The sequence below is a fragment of the Notothenia rossii genome, assembly GCF_949606895.1.
Source record: "Notothenia rossii genome assembly, contig: scaffold_184, whole genome shotgun sequence".
Lineage (NCBI taxonomy): Eukaryota > Metazoa > Chordata > Actinopteri > Perciformes > Nototheniidae > Notothenia > Notothenia rossii.
Window position 1 is genome coordinate 76,468 of NW_027639777.1, and position 16,055 is coordinate 92,522.

Here is a 16,055-nt window from a genome sequence, read left to right on the forward strand (position 1 = left end):
TGCACAAGCAGTCGGACAGCGTCTCCTGGTGATCGGGCGTGTTTTGTCCATCCGCTGGGTAGCTTCAAGTGAAAGGAGCGTCAGAGCAGTCTGGGAAAACTACAGAGTGCTTCATGATCACTTTTCAAATGCTGCAAACGACACGAGCAGGGATTCCAGAGAAAGAGCAAAGTACAAGGGCCTTGATGATGTGCTCACATCTGCACCGTTTGTCAGCAATCTGGGACTGATGTATGATGCGCTCACAGAGCTCAGCGACCTCTCTCGGCAACTCCAAAAAAGAGAGATGACACTGCCTACAGCAGATAGGCTCCTAACTCAATAAATACGAGTTTTTGAATCCATGGTCTCCATGCCTGGCCCACATATGACTACAGTTCATAGAGCTCTAGCTGAGAAATCTTTCAAGGGTGTTGCCCTGCGTGAGAATGGCAGGCTTGTACAGATTCATGCAGGTCAGTTTTTCCGCAGTATGGTAGAGAATCTGAGATACAGAATGACTTCCACAACCTCCTCTCATGTCAGCACAAGAGAAAGCCCATTACATAGCCGGGAGGCCCAGGACAATCAGCTAATACATGACATAAAAGTTATCCATCCTGGTAGTTGGCCTGAAGAGGAGTTAGACATACAGTATGGGGACGCAGAGGTGCTACGTTTGTGCGAAGTGCTGAAAGTGGACAGAAGAGAGACTGTTCAGGGCTTTCGTGAATACAAGGAAATCAGGGCATCCCGTACGCCTGCTGCCATGGAGCCTCTACTAAAAGCAGTCCGAACCATCGCTGTCTCCACTAGTGAGTGTGAGCGGGCATTCAGCGGCATGAATGATATCCTTACTGCAAAAAGGAATGCTCTCTCTGTCAGCCGACTGTCCAGTCTGGTTTTTATCAAATGCAATGGACCACCGCTAGGACAGTTCACTCCAGAAAAGTATGTGAGGTCGTGGCTGGCAAAGGGAAGGAGAAGTGCTGATGAAAGAGCCTGTCCAGCTCCAGCCCCTGATACTGCTGTCCCCAAGGCCTTCTGGAGCCTTTTTTAACAATGTGAGTATGAAACAATACATAATAATATTGAAATAGTAGATATAATGAACACATACAGTATATAATGTTTCTCTCTCTCTCTCTCTCTCTCAGGTCTCCATACAAAGTGCTACGTCTACATCCCATAGACCACCGTCTGGATTCCCCTGTGTCCTCCCTGGCAGCTCCATTGATTCCCTCTCCTTTCCTGCTGAAAGATGGTGAGTGTACTCAGGGACGAGGAGTCATTTAACCAGCCGCCAGTAGGAGTCAGGCTTTAGTTTATTTTATATCCATAAAGAAAAAGTTAATCTGCTTACAGTTCTGTTTCATATGGATGTTGAGAGGTATCCATATATCTCTTCATTTTGCTCTCAAAGTGCACCAGATTGATGCATCTAACTTCAATATTTAAAAAAAAATGTTCTAAATGTTCTAAAATGTTATAAAAAATAGCAGTTCTTTTTTTGGCACCCTGAGTCATTTTGTTTAAGTACAGTGAGCCTTTCTAAAATATACAGTAAAGAGACAAACCCACCAGCATTATAGGATATACAATGATTTTGAGCCAAATACTTGTTTTTGGGCTGTATAAATAAATTGACTTGAAACAGTTGCTGATTTAGAGTACTGGCACCTTTTTTATTCCAATTCAAGCACTGGGTAATTTAGTCTCTCTTTTTGACTGTCTCTTCCCTGGACTTGTATTTTCCACAGTTCCATGGACCCTCTCTGCTGCTGCAGCTTCTGTAGCTGCTGGCTCTTCCAACTCGTCCCCACTGAGCACCACAATCTCAACGTCCTGCCACGTCTCTCCTTTTTCGGCTTAGCTGAGTCGAGTCAGTCTGTTGTCTTTCATGGTCTCTTTCTGGTCTTTGGTGTTGAGCATGAATCTGGTCCACATGTCTCCTGACTACTCTCCCATCACCCAGCATCAATTTATATGACACTGGCCCTGTCACTGACTCTATGATTCCTGGAATCCACTTGGGTCCAGGACTGAAGTTTCTCGTCAGCACTGAGTCTCCTGTTTTGAACCGGCACCCCTTTTTCCTTTTTGTCATGATCTCTTATTTGTCTTTCCTGTTTTTCTTTCACCTTCATGCACAGATCTGGATTAATTGAATCCAAACAGCAACGTAGCTTCCTCCCGAGAAGCAGCTCTGCTGGTGACATACCTGTTGTAGTCTGAGGAGTCACACAATGACTAAATTACACTCTGGCTACCTTGGCTGTCAGTGTGCCTTTTTCATCCTCCTTTTAAATGTCTGTACCCCTCTCTCTGCTAACCCGTTACTGGAGGCGTGATAGGGTGCCGAGGTCACATGACGGATACCATTTCTTTTAAGAAAACCTTTGAACTCTGTGCTGATGAAACAGGTGCCATTATCAGAAACCAACATGCAGGCAGTCCATGGTTACTGAAACTGATACGCAGGCACAGGCTGAAGTGGCAGAATTGACTGGAACCACATCCATCCATTTTGAGTCGGCATCGATGAGCACAAAAAACATCTTCCCCATGAATGGCCCAGCGTAATCCACATGAATCCGACTCCAGGGCTCATCAGGCCAATCCCAGGGGTGTAACGGAGCTGGTGCCGGAACATCTCGGTGCTCTTGACATGTTATACAGGACTTGACAGTATCCTCTACATCCTTGTCGAGCTTTGGCCACCATACATAGCCCCTAGCCAGTACTTTCATCCTGGACACTCTCGGCAGTCCTGTGGCATCCACCTTATGACCTAGAAACATAACTTCCTCACTCATGAACCAACACTTGGTTCTTGTGAGCCTGAGACCGGCCTCCTGTAGCCGTTTCAACACAAGGACAAGAGTCTGCAGATGCTCTTCGTCATCTTTCCCTGTCAGCAGGATTTCATCCAACAATATTGCCACTCTAGGGATGCCCTGTAGCAGTCAGTGGCGGAGCCAGGACATGTTCAGTGGGGTGGCCAGGATGGAACCAGTGATCATTTTGGGGTGGCATTGAAATCACTATTATATGAACATAAAAAGACATCTCACTAGAAAATAAGGGGTTATTTAAGGACCTATAACACACCTCTACATGATTTGGGATTAAGTGGTGGAATAGATCAAATAATATTCAGTATCTAACTATTTTTTTTCGTATTCCCGCAGGCAAAGTATCAATGAAGCTTACATACAAATGTAATGCAATATGCAGACTGTTTAGCTTATGGTGACCAGCAGCACTATGAGCTCATTCTCTCAGTGTACCATCAGGAATACAGAGACACACACACATCATTTAAATAAGAGTTTTTAAATTCAATGATAGGTTAAGAATAAACATCTTAAAGTAAATAACAATAAACAATAGCCCTTAACCCTGTAAGGCCCCCGGTTGTAATTTTAAAACATTACTTGAAGCTATCCTAAAAAAGTCATTAAATGTTTTGTTTTTTTAAAAGACTACATTTACAAAGTCAAACGTTCCTTTAGTTCAGCCTCACATGCTACTGGGTAGTACATGTGTTATAGGTCCTTTACTTCAGCCTCACATGCTACTGGGTAGTACATGTGTTATAGGTCCTTTAGTTCAGCCTCACATGCTACTGGGTAGTACATGTGTTAAAGGTCCTTTAGTTCAGCCTCACATGCTACTGGGTGGTACATGTGTTATAGGTCCTTTAGTTCAGCCTCACATGCTACTGGGTAGTACATGTGTTATAGGTCCTTTAGTTCAGCCTCACATGCTACTGGGTAGTACATGTGTTATAGGTCCTTTAGTTCAGCCTCACATGCTACTGGGTAGTACATGTGTTATAGGTCCTTTAGTTCAGCCTCACATGCTACTGGGTAGTACATGTGTTATAGGTCCTTTAGTTCAGCCTCACATGCTACTGGGTAGTACATGTGTTATAGGTCCTTTAGTTCAGCCTCACATGCTACTGGGTAGTACATGTGTTATAGGTCCTTTAGTTCAGCCTCACATGCTACTGGGTAGTACATGTGTTATAGGTCCTTTAGTTCAGCCTCACATGCTACTGGGTAGTACATGTGTTATAGGTCCTTTAGTTCAGCCTCACATGCTACTGGGTAGTACATGTGTTATAGGTCCTTTAGTTCAGCCTCACATGCTACTGGGTAGTACATGTGTTAAAGGTCCTTTAGTTCAGCCTCACATGCTACTGGGTAGTACATGTGTTATAGGTCCTTTAGTTCAGCCTCACATGCTACTGGGTAGTACATGTGTTATAGGTCCTTTAGTTCAGCCTCACATGCTACTGGGTGGTACATGTGTTATAGGTCCTTTAGTTCAGCCTCACATGCTACTGGGTGGTACATGTGTTATAGGTCCTTTAGTTCAGCCTCACATGCTACTGGGTGGTACATGTGTTATAGGTCCTTTAGTTCAGCCTCACATGCTACTGGGTAGTACATGTGTTATAGGTCCTTTAGTTCAGCCTCACATGCTACTGGGTAGTACATGTGTTATAGGTCCTTTAGTTCAGCCTCACATGCTACTGGGTGGTACATGTGTTATAGGTCCTTTAGTTCAGCCTCACATGCTACTGGGTAGTACATGTGTTAAAGGTCCTTTAGTTCAGCCTCACATGCTACTGGGTAGTACATGTGTTTATAGGTCCTTTAGTTCAGCCTCACATGCTACTGGGTAGTACATGTGTTATAGGTCCTTTAGTTCAGCCTCACATGCTACTGGGTAGTACATGTGTTAAAGGTCCTTTAGTTCAGCCTCACATGCTACTGGGTAGTACATGTGTTATAGGTCCTTTAGTTCAGCCTCACATGCTACTGGGTAGTACATGTGTTAAAGGTCCTTTAGTTCAGCCTCACATGCTACTGGGTAGTACATGTGTTATAGGTCCTTTAGTTCAGCCTCACATGCTACTGGGTAGTACATGTGTTATAGGTCCTTTAGTTCAGCCTCACATGCTACTGGGTAGTACATGTGTTATAGGTCCTTTAGTTCAGCCTCACATGCTACTGGGTAGTACATGTGTTATAGGTCCTTTAGTTCAGCCTCACATGCTACTGGGTAGTACATGTGTTATAGGTCCTTTAGTTCAGCCTCACATGCTACTGGGTAGTACATGTGTTATAGGTCCTTTAGTTCAGCCTCACATGCTACTGGGTGGTACATGTGTTATAGGTCCTTTAGTTCAGCCTCACATGCTACTGGGTAGTACATGTGTTATAGGTCCTTTAGTTCAGCCTCACATGCTACTGGGTAGTACATGTGTTATAGGTCCTTTAGTTCAGCCTCACATGCTACTGGGTGGTACATGTGTTAAAGGTCCTTTAGTTCAGCCTCACATGCTACTGGGTAGTACATGTGTTATAGGTCCTTTAGTTCAGCCTCACATGCTACTGGGTAGTACATGTGTTAAAGGTCCTTTAGTTCAGCCTCACATGCTACTGGGTAGTACATGTGTTATAGGTCCTTTAGTTCAGCCTCACATGCTACTGGGTAGTACATGTGTTATAGGTCCTTTAGTTCAGCCTCACATGCTACTGGGTAGTACATGTGTTATAGGTCCTTTAGTTCAGCCTCACATGCTACTGGGTAGTACATGTGTTATAGGTCCTTTAGTTCAGCCTCACATGCTACTGGGTAGTACATGTGTTATAGGTCCTTTAGTTCAGCCTCACATGCTACTGGGTAGTACATGTGTTATAGGTCCTTTAGTTCAGCCTCACATGCTACTGGGTGGTACATGTGTTATAGGTCCTTTAGTTCAGCCTCACATGCTACTGGGTGGTACATGTGTTAAAGGTCCTTTAGTTCAGCCTCACATGCTACTGGGTAGTACATGTGTTATAGGTCCTTTAGTTCAGCCTCACATGCTACTGGGTGGTACATGTGTTATAGGTCCTTTAGTTCAGCCTCACATGCTACTGGGTGGTACATGTGTTAAAGGTCCTTTAGTTCAGCCTCACATGCTACTGGGTAGTACATGTGTTATAGGTCCTTTAGTTCAGCCTCACATGCTACTGGGTAGTACATGTGTTATAGGTCCTTTACTTCAGCCTCACATGCTACTGGGTAGTACATGTGTTATAGGTCCTTTAGTTCAGCCTCACATGCTACTGGGTAGTACATGTGTTATAGGTCCTTTACTTCAGCCTCACATGCTACTGGGTAGTACATGTGTTATAGGTCCTTTAGTTCAGCCTCACATGCTACTGGGTAGTACATGTGTTATAGGTCCTTTACTTCAGCCTCACATGCTACTGGGTAGTACATGTGTTATAGGTCCTTTACTTCAGCCTCACATGCTACTGGGTAGTACATGTGTTATAGGTCCTTTAGTTCAGCCTCACATGCTACTGGGTAGTACATGTGTTATAGGTCCTTTAGTTCAGCCTCACATGCTACTGGGTGGTACATGTGTTATAGGTCCTTTAGTTCAGCCTCACATGCTACTGGGTGGTACATGTGTTATAGGTCCTTTAGTTCAGCCTCACATGCTACTGGGTAGTACATGTGTTATAGGTCCTTTAGTTCAGCCTCACATGCTACTGGGTGGTACATGTGTTATAGGTCCTTTAGTTCAGCCTCACATGCTACTGGGTGGTACATGTGTTATAGGTCCTTTAGTTCAGCCTCACATGCTACTGGGTGGTACATGTGTTATAGGTCCTTTAGTTCAGCCTCACATGCTACTGGGTAGTACATGTGTTATAGGTCCTTTAGTTCAGCCTCACATGCTACTGGGTAGTACATGTGTTATAGGTCCTTTAGTTCAGCCTCACATGCTACTGGGTGGTACATGTGTTATAGGTCCTTTAGTTCAGCCTCACATGCTACTGGGTAGTACATGTGTTATAGGTCCTTTAGTTCAGCCTCACATGCTACTGGGGAGTACATGTGTTATAGGTCCTTTAGTTCAGCCTCACATGCTACTGGGTAGTACATGTGTTAAAGGTCCTTTAGTTCAGCCTCACATGCTACTGGGTAGTACATGTGTTAAAGGTCCTTTAGTTCAGCCTCACATGCTACTGGGTAGTACATGTGTTATAGGTCCTTTAGTTCAGCCTCACATGCTACTGGGTAGTACATGTGTTATAGGTCCTTTAGTTCAGCCTCACATGCTACTGGGTAGTACATGTGTTATAGGTCCTTTAGTTCAGCCTCACATGCTACTGGGTAGTACATGTGTTATAGGTCCTTTAGTTTAGCCTCACATGCTACTGGGTAGTACATGTGTTATAGGTCCTTTAGTTCAGCCTCACATGCTACTGGGTAGTACATGTGTTATAGGTCCTTTAGTTCAGCCTCACATGCTACTGGGTAGTACATGTGTTATAGGTCCTTTAGTTCAGCCTCACATGCTACTGGGTAGTACATGTGTTATAGGTCCTTTAGTTTAGCCTCACATGCTACTGGGTAGTACATGTGTTATAGGTCCTTTAGTTCAGCCTCACATGCTACTGGGTAGTACATGTGTTATAGGTCCTTTAGTTTAGCCTCACATGCTACTGGGTAGTACATGTGTTATAGGTCCTTTAGTTCAGCCTCACATGCTACTGGGTAGTACATGTGTTATAGGTCCTTTAGTTCAGCCTCACATGCTACTGGGTAGTACATGTGTTATAGGTCCTTTAGTTCAGCCTCACATGCTACTGGGTAGTACATGTGTTATAGGTCCTTTAGTTCAGCCTCACATGCTACTGGGTAGTACATGTGTTATAGGTCCTTTAGTTCAGCCTCACATGCTACTGGGTGGTACATGTGTTATAGGTCCTTTAGTTCAGCCTCACATGCTACTGGGTGGTACATGTGTTATAGGTCCTTTAGTTCAGCCTCACATGCTACTGGGTGGTACATGTGTTATAGGTCCTTTAGTTCAGCCTCACATGCTACTGGGTAGTACATGTGTTATAGGTCCTTTAGTTCAGCCTCACATGCTACTGGGTAGTACATGTGTTATAGGTCCTTTAGTTCAGCCTCACATGCTACTGGGTAGTACATGTGTTATAGGTCCTTTAGTTCAGCCTCACATGCTACTGGGTGGTACATGTGTTATAGGTCCTTTAGTTCAGCCTCACATGCTACTGGGTAGTACATGTGTTATAGGTCCTTTAGTTCAGCCTCACATGCTACTGGGTGGTACATGTGTTATAGGTCCTTTAGTTCAGCCTCACATGCTACTGGGTGGTACATGTGTTAAAGGTCCTTTAGTTCAGCCTCACATGCTACTGGGTAGTACATGTGTTATAGGTCCTTTAGTTCAGCCTCACATGCTACTGGGTAGTACATGTGTTATAGGTCCTTTAGTTCAGCCTCACATGCTACTGGGTAGTACATGTGTTATAGGTCCTTTAGTTCAGCCTCACATGCTACTGGGTGGTACATGTGTTAAAGGTCCTTTAGTTCAGCCTCACATGCTACTGGGTAGTACATGTGTTATAGGTCCTTTAGTTCAGCCTCACATGCTACTGGGTAGTACATGTGTTAAAGGTCCTTTAGTTCAGCCTCACATGCTACTGGGTGGTACATGTGTTATAGGTCCTTTAGTTCAGCCTCACATGCTACTGGGTAGTACATGTGTTATAGGTCCTTTAGTTCAGCCTCACATGCTACTGGGTGGTACATGTGTTTATAGGTCCTTTAGTTCAGCCTCACATGCTACTGGGTGGTACATGTGTTAAAGGTCCTTTAGTTCAGCCTCACATGCTACTGGGTGGTACATGTGTTATAGGTCCTTTAGTTCAGCCTCACATGCTACTGGGTGGTACATGTGTTATAGGTCCTTTAGTTCAGCCTCACATGCTACTGGGTAGTACATGTGTTATAGGTCCTTTAGTTCAGCCTCACATGCTACTGGGTGGTACATGTGTTATAGGTCCTTTAGTTCAGCCTCACATGCTACTGGGTGGTACATGTGTTATAGGTCCTTTAGTTCAGCCTCACATGCTACTGGGTAGTACATGTGTTATAGGTCCTTTAGTTCAGCCTCACATGCTACTGGGTAGTACATGTGTTATAGGTCCTTTAGTTCAGCCTCACATGCTACTGGGTGGTACATGTGTTATAGGTCCTTTAGTTCAGCCTCACATGCTACTGGGTGGTACATGTGTTATAGGTCCTTTAGTTCAGCCTCACATGCTACTGGGTGGTACATGTGTTATAGGTCCTTTAGTTCAGCCTCACATGCTACTGGGTAGTACATGTGTTAAAGGTCCTTTAGTTCAGCCTCACATGCTACTGGGTAGTACATGTGTTATAGGTCCTTTAGTTCAGCCTCACATGCTACTGGGTGGTACATGTGTTAAAGGTCCTTTAGTTCAGCCTCACATGCTACTGGGTAGTACATGTGTTATAGGTCCTTTAGTTCAGCCTCACATGCTACTGGGTAGTACATGTGTTATAGGTCCTTTAGTTCAGCCTCACATGCTACTGGGTAGTACATGTGTTATAGGTCCTTTAGTTCAGCCTCACATGCTACTGGGTGGTACATGTGTTATAGGTCCTTTAGTTCAGCCTCACATGCTACTGGGTAGTACATGTGTTATAGGTCCTTTAGTTCAGCCTCACATGCTACTGGGTAGTACATGTGTTATAGGTCCTTTAGTTCAGCCTCACATGCTACTGGGTAGTACATGTGTTATAGGTCCTTTAGTTCAGCCTCACATGCTACTGGGTGGTACATGTGTTATAGGTCCTTTAGTTCAGCCTCACATGCTACTGGGTAGTACATGTGTTATAGGTCCTTTAGTTCAGCCTCACATGCTACTGGGTAGTACATGTGTTATAGGTCCTTTAGTTCAGCCTCACATGCTACTGGGTGGTACATGTGTTATAGGTCCTTTAGTTCAGCCTCACATGCTACTGGGTAGTACATGTGTTATAGGTCCTTTAGTTCAGCCTCACATGCTACTGGGTAGTACATGTGTTATAGGTCCTTTAGTTCAGCCTCACATGCTACTGGGTGGTACATGTGTTATAGGTCCTTTAGTTCAGCCTCACATGCTACTGGGTAGTACATGTGTTATAGGTCCTTTAGTTCAGCCTCACATGCTACTGGGTAGTACATGTGTTATAGGTCCTTTAGTTCAGCCTCACATGCTACTGGGTAGTACATGTGTTATAGGTCCTTTAGTTCAGCCTCACATGCTACTGGGTAGTACATGTGTTAAAGGTACTTTAGTTCAGCCTCACATGCTACTGGGTAGTACATGTGTTATAGGTCCTTTAGTTCAGCCTCACATGCTACTGGGTAGTACATGTGTTTATAGGTCCTTTAGTTCAGCCTCACATGCTACTGGGTAGTACATGTGTTAAAGGTCCTTTAGTTCAGCCTCACATGCTACTGGGTAGTACATGTGTTATAGGTCCTTTAGTTCAGCCTCACATGCTACTGGGTAGTACATGTGTTAAAGGTCCTTTAGTTCAGCCTCACATGCTACTGGGTGGTACATGTGTTATAGGTCCTTTAGTTCAGCCTCACATGCTACTGGGTAGTACATGTGTTATAGGTCCTTTAGTTCAGCCTCACATGCTACTGGGTAGTACATGTGTTATAGGTCCTTTAGTTCAGCCTCACATGCTACTGGGTAGTACATGTGTTATAGGTCCTTTAGTTCAGCCTCACATGCTACTGGGTAGTACATGTGTTATAGGTCCTTTAGTTCAGCCTCACATGCTACTGGGTAGTACATGTGTTAAAGGTCCTTTAGTTCAGCCTCACATGCTACTGGGTGGTACATGTGTTATAGGTCCTTTAGTTCAGCCTCACATGCTACTGGGTAGTACATGTGTTATAGGTCCTTTAGTTCAGCCTCACATGCTACTGGGTAGTACATGTGTTAAAGGTCCTTTAGTTCAGCCTCACATGCTACTGGGTAGTACATGTGTTATAGGTCCTTTAGTTCAGCCTCACATGCTACTGGGTAGTACATGTGTTATAGGTCCTTTAGTTCAGCCTCACATGCTACTGGGTAGTACATGTGTTAAAGGTCCTTTAGTTCAGCCTCACATGCTACTGGGTAGTACATGTGTTATAGGTCCTTTAGTTCAGCCTCACATGCTACTGGGTGGTACATGTGTTAAAGGTCCTTTAGTTCAGCCTCACATGCTACTGGGTAGTACATGTGTTATAGGTCCTTTAGTTCAGCCTCACATGCTACTGGGTAGTACATGTGTTATAGGTCCTTTAGTTCAGCCTCACATGCTACTGGGTAGTACATGTGTTATAGGTCCTTTAGTTCAGCCTCACATGCTACTGGGTAGTACATGTGTTAAAGGTCCTTTAGTTCAGCCTCACATGCTACTGGGTGGTACATGTGTTATAGGTCCTTTAGTTCAGCCTCACATGCTACTGGGTAGTACATGTGTTAAAGGTCCTTTAGTTCAGCCTCACATGCTACTGGGTGGTACATGTGTTATAGGTCCTTTAGTTCAGCCTCACATGCTACTGGGTAGTACATGTGTTATAGGTCCTTTAGTTCAGCCTCACATGCTACTGGGTAGTACATGTGTTATAGGTCCTTTAGTTCAGCCTCACATGCTACTGGGTGGTACATGTGTTATAGGTCCTTTAGTTCAGCCTCACATGCTACTGGGTAGTACATGTGTTAAAGGTCCTTTAGTTCAGCCTCACATGCTACTGGGTGGTACATGTGTTATAGGTCCTTCTGCCCTCTGGCCATACACGCCAGGGATTTTGGGCCCCATGGAAATATATCACTTTGGGCCCCACCACCACGCCTGGTGGTGGGGCCCACGCCACGCCAACCAAGCACACTGCTGAGACCACCCCTCCAGAACCCAACCCACTCAGTTATTACGTTACATGTCACTTGTTAGACGCTTTTATCCAAAGCGACTTACATACTCAATACTGTGGACAACCCCCAGCAGCAATTTTGCAGTGAAGTGTCTCAGGGACACGACGACATGCTGACTGCAGTAGGGTTTGAACCTGTGACCCCCTGATCCCAACACCAAGGCTCTAGCCACTGCGCCACACGCCTCCTTTATGCTTTAAATAACTCTACCTGTACAGGCTTGTATCTATCTTGTAGTCCAATACTAACTGCACAGTATTTCCTGACACTGAGCTGTGAACAGATAACACTTATGGGGGGATAGGGCTGCTGAGTCTAGAGATGGATCTGTTGGTCCTGGCACCAGGGGGAGGGACAACTGATTTAGTATGAATAGCTGCTAAAAATCTACCTGCATTGACTAAATGTCAGTTAAAAGAGGAGCGAAATTAAAAACCTCAATTTTCTGTATAGATATTGAAAGTACTTAATGTCAGCTTAGTAAAAAAAACACATAACAATTGTTATTTACAATGGACTACGCGTAGCTAACAGACACATTTCCACCACTCATAGACCACACCCACCTTTTCTTTGAAACACTGGGTGACATACTGTCGCCCTTTAGTCCCTCTCTCTTGTCTTTCTCTCCTTTCTTAAAAAAGTACTCAAACCGAGTATTGAAAACCGGACTCTGGGGACAGATAGAAACTTCACTTGGTTTCTCAGTTAAGATTCTCTCTTTTTTTTTGATCAATTGAAACTAGCAGAAACTGTTAGTTTTTGATTGTTTGCGTGAAATGTAATTTGTTATTTCAACCTTGTGTTTTGTTGTTATCTTGTTGCTAGCTGTTGTTATCTTGTTGCTAGCTGTTGTTATCTTGTTGCTAGCTGTTGCTAGCTGGGCAGTTTGGCACTGCATATAGATATGAATTGGACATGCTAACTAGCCACAATGCTTACATCGTTTATGTGTGTGCTTCAGAGAAAGAGCTGAGGAACAAGTGGGATTCTCTGTGAACCCAGTACACCGGTACAGGAGACTTGCCCCTTCAGGTAGTTGTGGAGCACAAAGGACGGGCAGACAGCCGTGGATCCTGAGCTGCAGTTTTTAGAGCCCTTCACAAGAAGGAAGGAGAGTACTTCAAACCTCACCATCACCGTAACTATTTTATTTGTTGAGTACAAATAAGTGTTTTTTGCTTCTTTCATTTACAAAAACATTATTTTCATTTGGTGGTTACAGTGTTAAATATAACAATAACAGAATAATATATATATTATTGTATTATAATGATTGATGTGGTCATCACCTTAATGTTGCAGCTGGTAAAGGAGGAGCTCATTTAAATGACATGCTGCTGGGTAGCTTATGAAATTCACCGTGGGATCAATAACGCTGTTATCTTAACCTATAATAATACATGAGAAAATATGTCTTGATTATATTTTGTAGTGTTCTGAATCTTCTAGAAGTATGTCTTTAGCATCTGAATAGAGCATCACAATGTGTCTACAATGTACCTCTCACACTTGACCACACCCCAAACTAATGGCACACACATTTCAGGGTATTGTTTTGTTATGAATGCTTATAAACTGTTTTAAGAAGCCATGGTATTAAATCCAACTAACTGTGAATGTATTTAACATTTTTTTAAGGAACGTCCGGTGGCTGCAGAAATCCCCCCCCCGGTGGCACCAGCAGGGAAACCTGGACCAGCACCACCGAGGAGTCCTTCCACTTTGATGCTGAGCCCTGCACTCCCCTGGCAGAATCCACCATCTGCACCACACCGCTCGGAGAGGCCAAGCACACTCAGCACTGGAAGGCCTCCGGCGAAGCGCAGGATGATGCAGGATTCGCAGGAGGAGTCCGCCGTTGAGGCGTCAAAAACATTGCTGGAGGAGATGAAATGAAGACTGGCAGAGTTGGCCCCGAGTGGACCTGATGATGAAATCGCGGCTCTTTCCAAAGTGTTTGAGCACAGACTGCGGCCACCTCATCAGATGCAACGCTTCCTGAATCAGATGCAAAATACCTTCTTCAAGTACTTAAATGAAACCACCTTCTTTAGTCTCTAGACATTTCACTTGTCTTCACATGGGACTCGTTTTTTTCAACTTAAAGTTCACTCCTTTTTAAAGATGTGGCTAATTCTTTTTACAGACAGTTGTGTCAATAATTTTTTTTTGTATTTTTTTTTTGTATTGCATAGTATTTTTATCGTATTGTATTTTTGTTGATTGTTTACTTTTTGTATTATTATTGTTTATTTTGATAATAAACCACTTTTTACCGATACTGCAAAATGCAAAACTTTATTTCGTACCTCCATACATTCAATTTAGCAAGAAGTGGCCATTATTCAGATGGCTGTTTCTGCAGGATAGGCAATGCTAAACTTTATTTCGTACCTTCATTCTACATTCGATAACACAACATGGAAAGATTTCTTTCTGCGTCAGAGAGCTGAAGTGGAGGAGCTGATTTAAATGACATGATATGCTGCTGGGTAGCTTGTGAAATTCACCATGGGATCAATAACATTTCATCTTAACCTATAATAATACATGATAAAATAAGTCTTGATTATATTTTGTTTTTGCCGAATCTTCAAAGTTAACTGAAGTTATCAAATAAATGTAGTGCGGTATAAAGTGCACTGAATGGGAGTGGAGCAGAAGTATAACTTTGCAGGATTAGTCTCAAGTGCCTCAGCATCGTCCTTAAGTACATGAGATACTGTCTACCTCTGTTCATTTACCGATTGTGAGTCGCCTCGGATAAAAGCATCACATGGAAATGTAATTTTAGCAAGAAGTGGCCATCATTACATTACTTACATTACTACACTGCTGACTCTAATAAACGACACACCCCCAGAACACTGCGCTCATCAGATGCAGCTCTGTTAACTGATGTTAGAGCATGTCTGCACTTTGTGCTCATTTCATCATTCATGCATTTTATTATTCTACTAAAACTGAATCAAACCATAAACAAGGTGGCCTGTTGCCCAAATGGATGTTTCTCTGCTCATTCTCCCATTCTCCTCCTCAATCTGCCTCGAAGTATTTTAATGTTGTAGCTGTTACTATAACCAATACTAATGCTAGGGCTGCAACTGACAGTTATATAGGCACATTGTTATTGTTTCTTATCGCTGTGTGATTCGAAGAATAAACACAAATAGCACGATAGGCAATGCAAAACTTTATTTGGTACCTTCATACACACAACACAACATTAGAATGAGCTTTTATCAACGCCTACATGGTGATAACCTCTCAACATGACATTAATACAGAGCGGGCAGAACCCAAATCTGCATTCAAAGAGATTGTTGTTTGTTTATATCAGTAGTCTGTTCTTCTTCTCTGTCTTCCGGTTGTTGCCTCTTTTGAATGACGAATACACATTACTGCCGCCTGCTGGTAAGGAGAGTTATTGCCGCTCACGCATGCGCAGTGCGTACGTGCTCGGCTGAAGTCTTTGCGGTGTGTTCCAGTGCGACACATGGCCAAGACGCAGGAGAACTCGGCGAGTTCTCTGGTGACTGCCTAGTGTGTCAGTGCCTTAAGGGCTCTGGGACCTTCATTAGGGCTTCATGAAGGTACCGAGCATTCGCAGCAGCGGGCTCCAGGCTCTGGAACATTTTGCCCTTCCATGTGAGGTCGGCCCAGACCCTGGGGGGTTTTAAATCAACACTTAGAACTCACTTTTTCTCTCTGGCCTTCTAGGCTTCTCTTATCAAGAATAACTTTTAGGACATTTTCCCTCTCTAATCTCTCCAGGTTTCATTAGAGGGAAGCGGTTTGCAGAGTGGCTTAGACAGGCCGGGGGGTGTTACGATTCGTAGACACAGCGTACCTCCCTATCTCTCATCAATTTACAACTAATGCTCCAGTGGGGACCTTGCCCCCTGAGTGTGCCTCTCCACCTCTGTTTCTTACTCTCTCACTTCCTGCCCTTTGCCCTCAACCTATTCTAAGGGAGGGCTTGTTCTTCCGTCTGTCTGTGCCTGTGTATTCTCTTGTTCCGATTAACCCAGACACATTTGTTCTTGTTTTGTGTCTATATCTACGCCGGGGTCCTGAGTCGGGGCTGATCCTCTGGCTGTGGTCCTGTGTCCTGGATCCTCTATCCTGAGTTCTGGATTAAGTCGTGGACTTCGGGTCGTGGCTGAACCTGTCTCTGCGGTCCTGCCTTGGGTCTCGTTATGCTGCTTCCCTGATGGCTCCCACAGGATTGTTGACATCATTTGG

The 16,055-nt window shown here is 43.9% G+C and overlaps 1 long non-coding RNA gene across 2 annotated transcripts; it reads left to right on the forward strand.

Annotated features, from left to right (window-relative positions):
• The first annotated feature begins 6 nt into the window (after positions 1-6).
• On the forward strand, positions 7-14,143 carry LOC307027420. 2 transcript variants are annotated; one of them, XR_013804617.1, is made up of 4 exons: positions 7-1,043; positions 1,137-1,243; positions 12,772-12,963; positions 13,449-14,143. It is a non-coding gene; the product is annotated as an uncharacterized lncRNA (long non-coding RNA). The 2 variants fall into 2 exon arrangements; XR_013804618.1 differs by having other exon boundaries at positions 12,772-12,948; positions 13,449-14,138.
• The last annotated feature ends 1,912 nt before the right edge of the window (positions 14,144-16,055 follow it).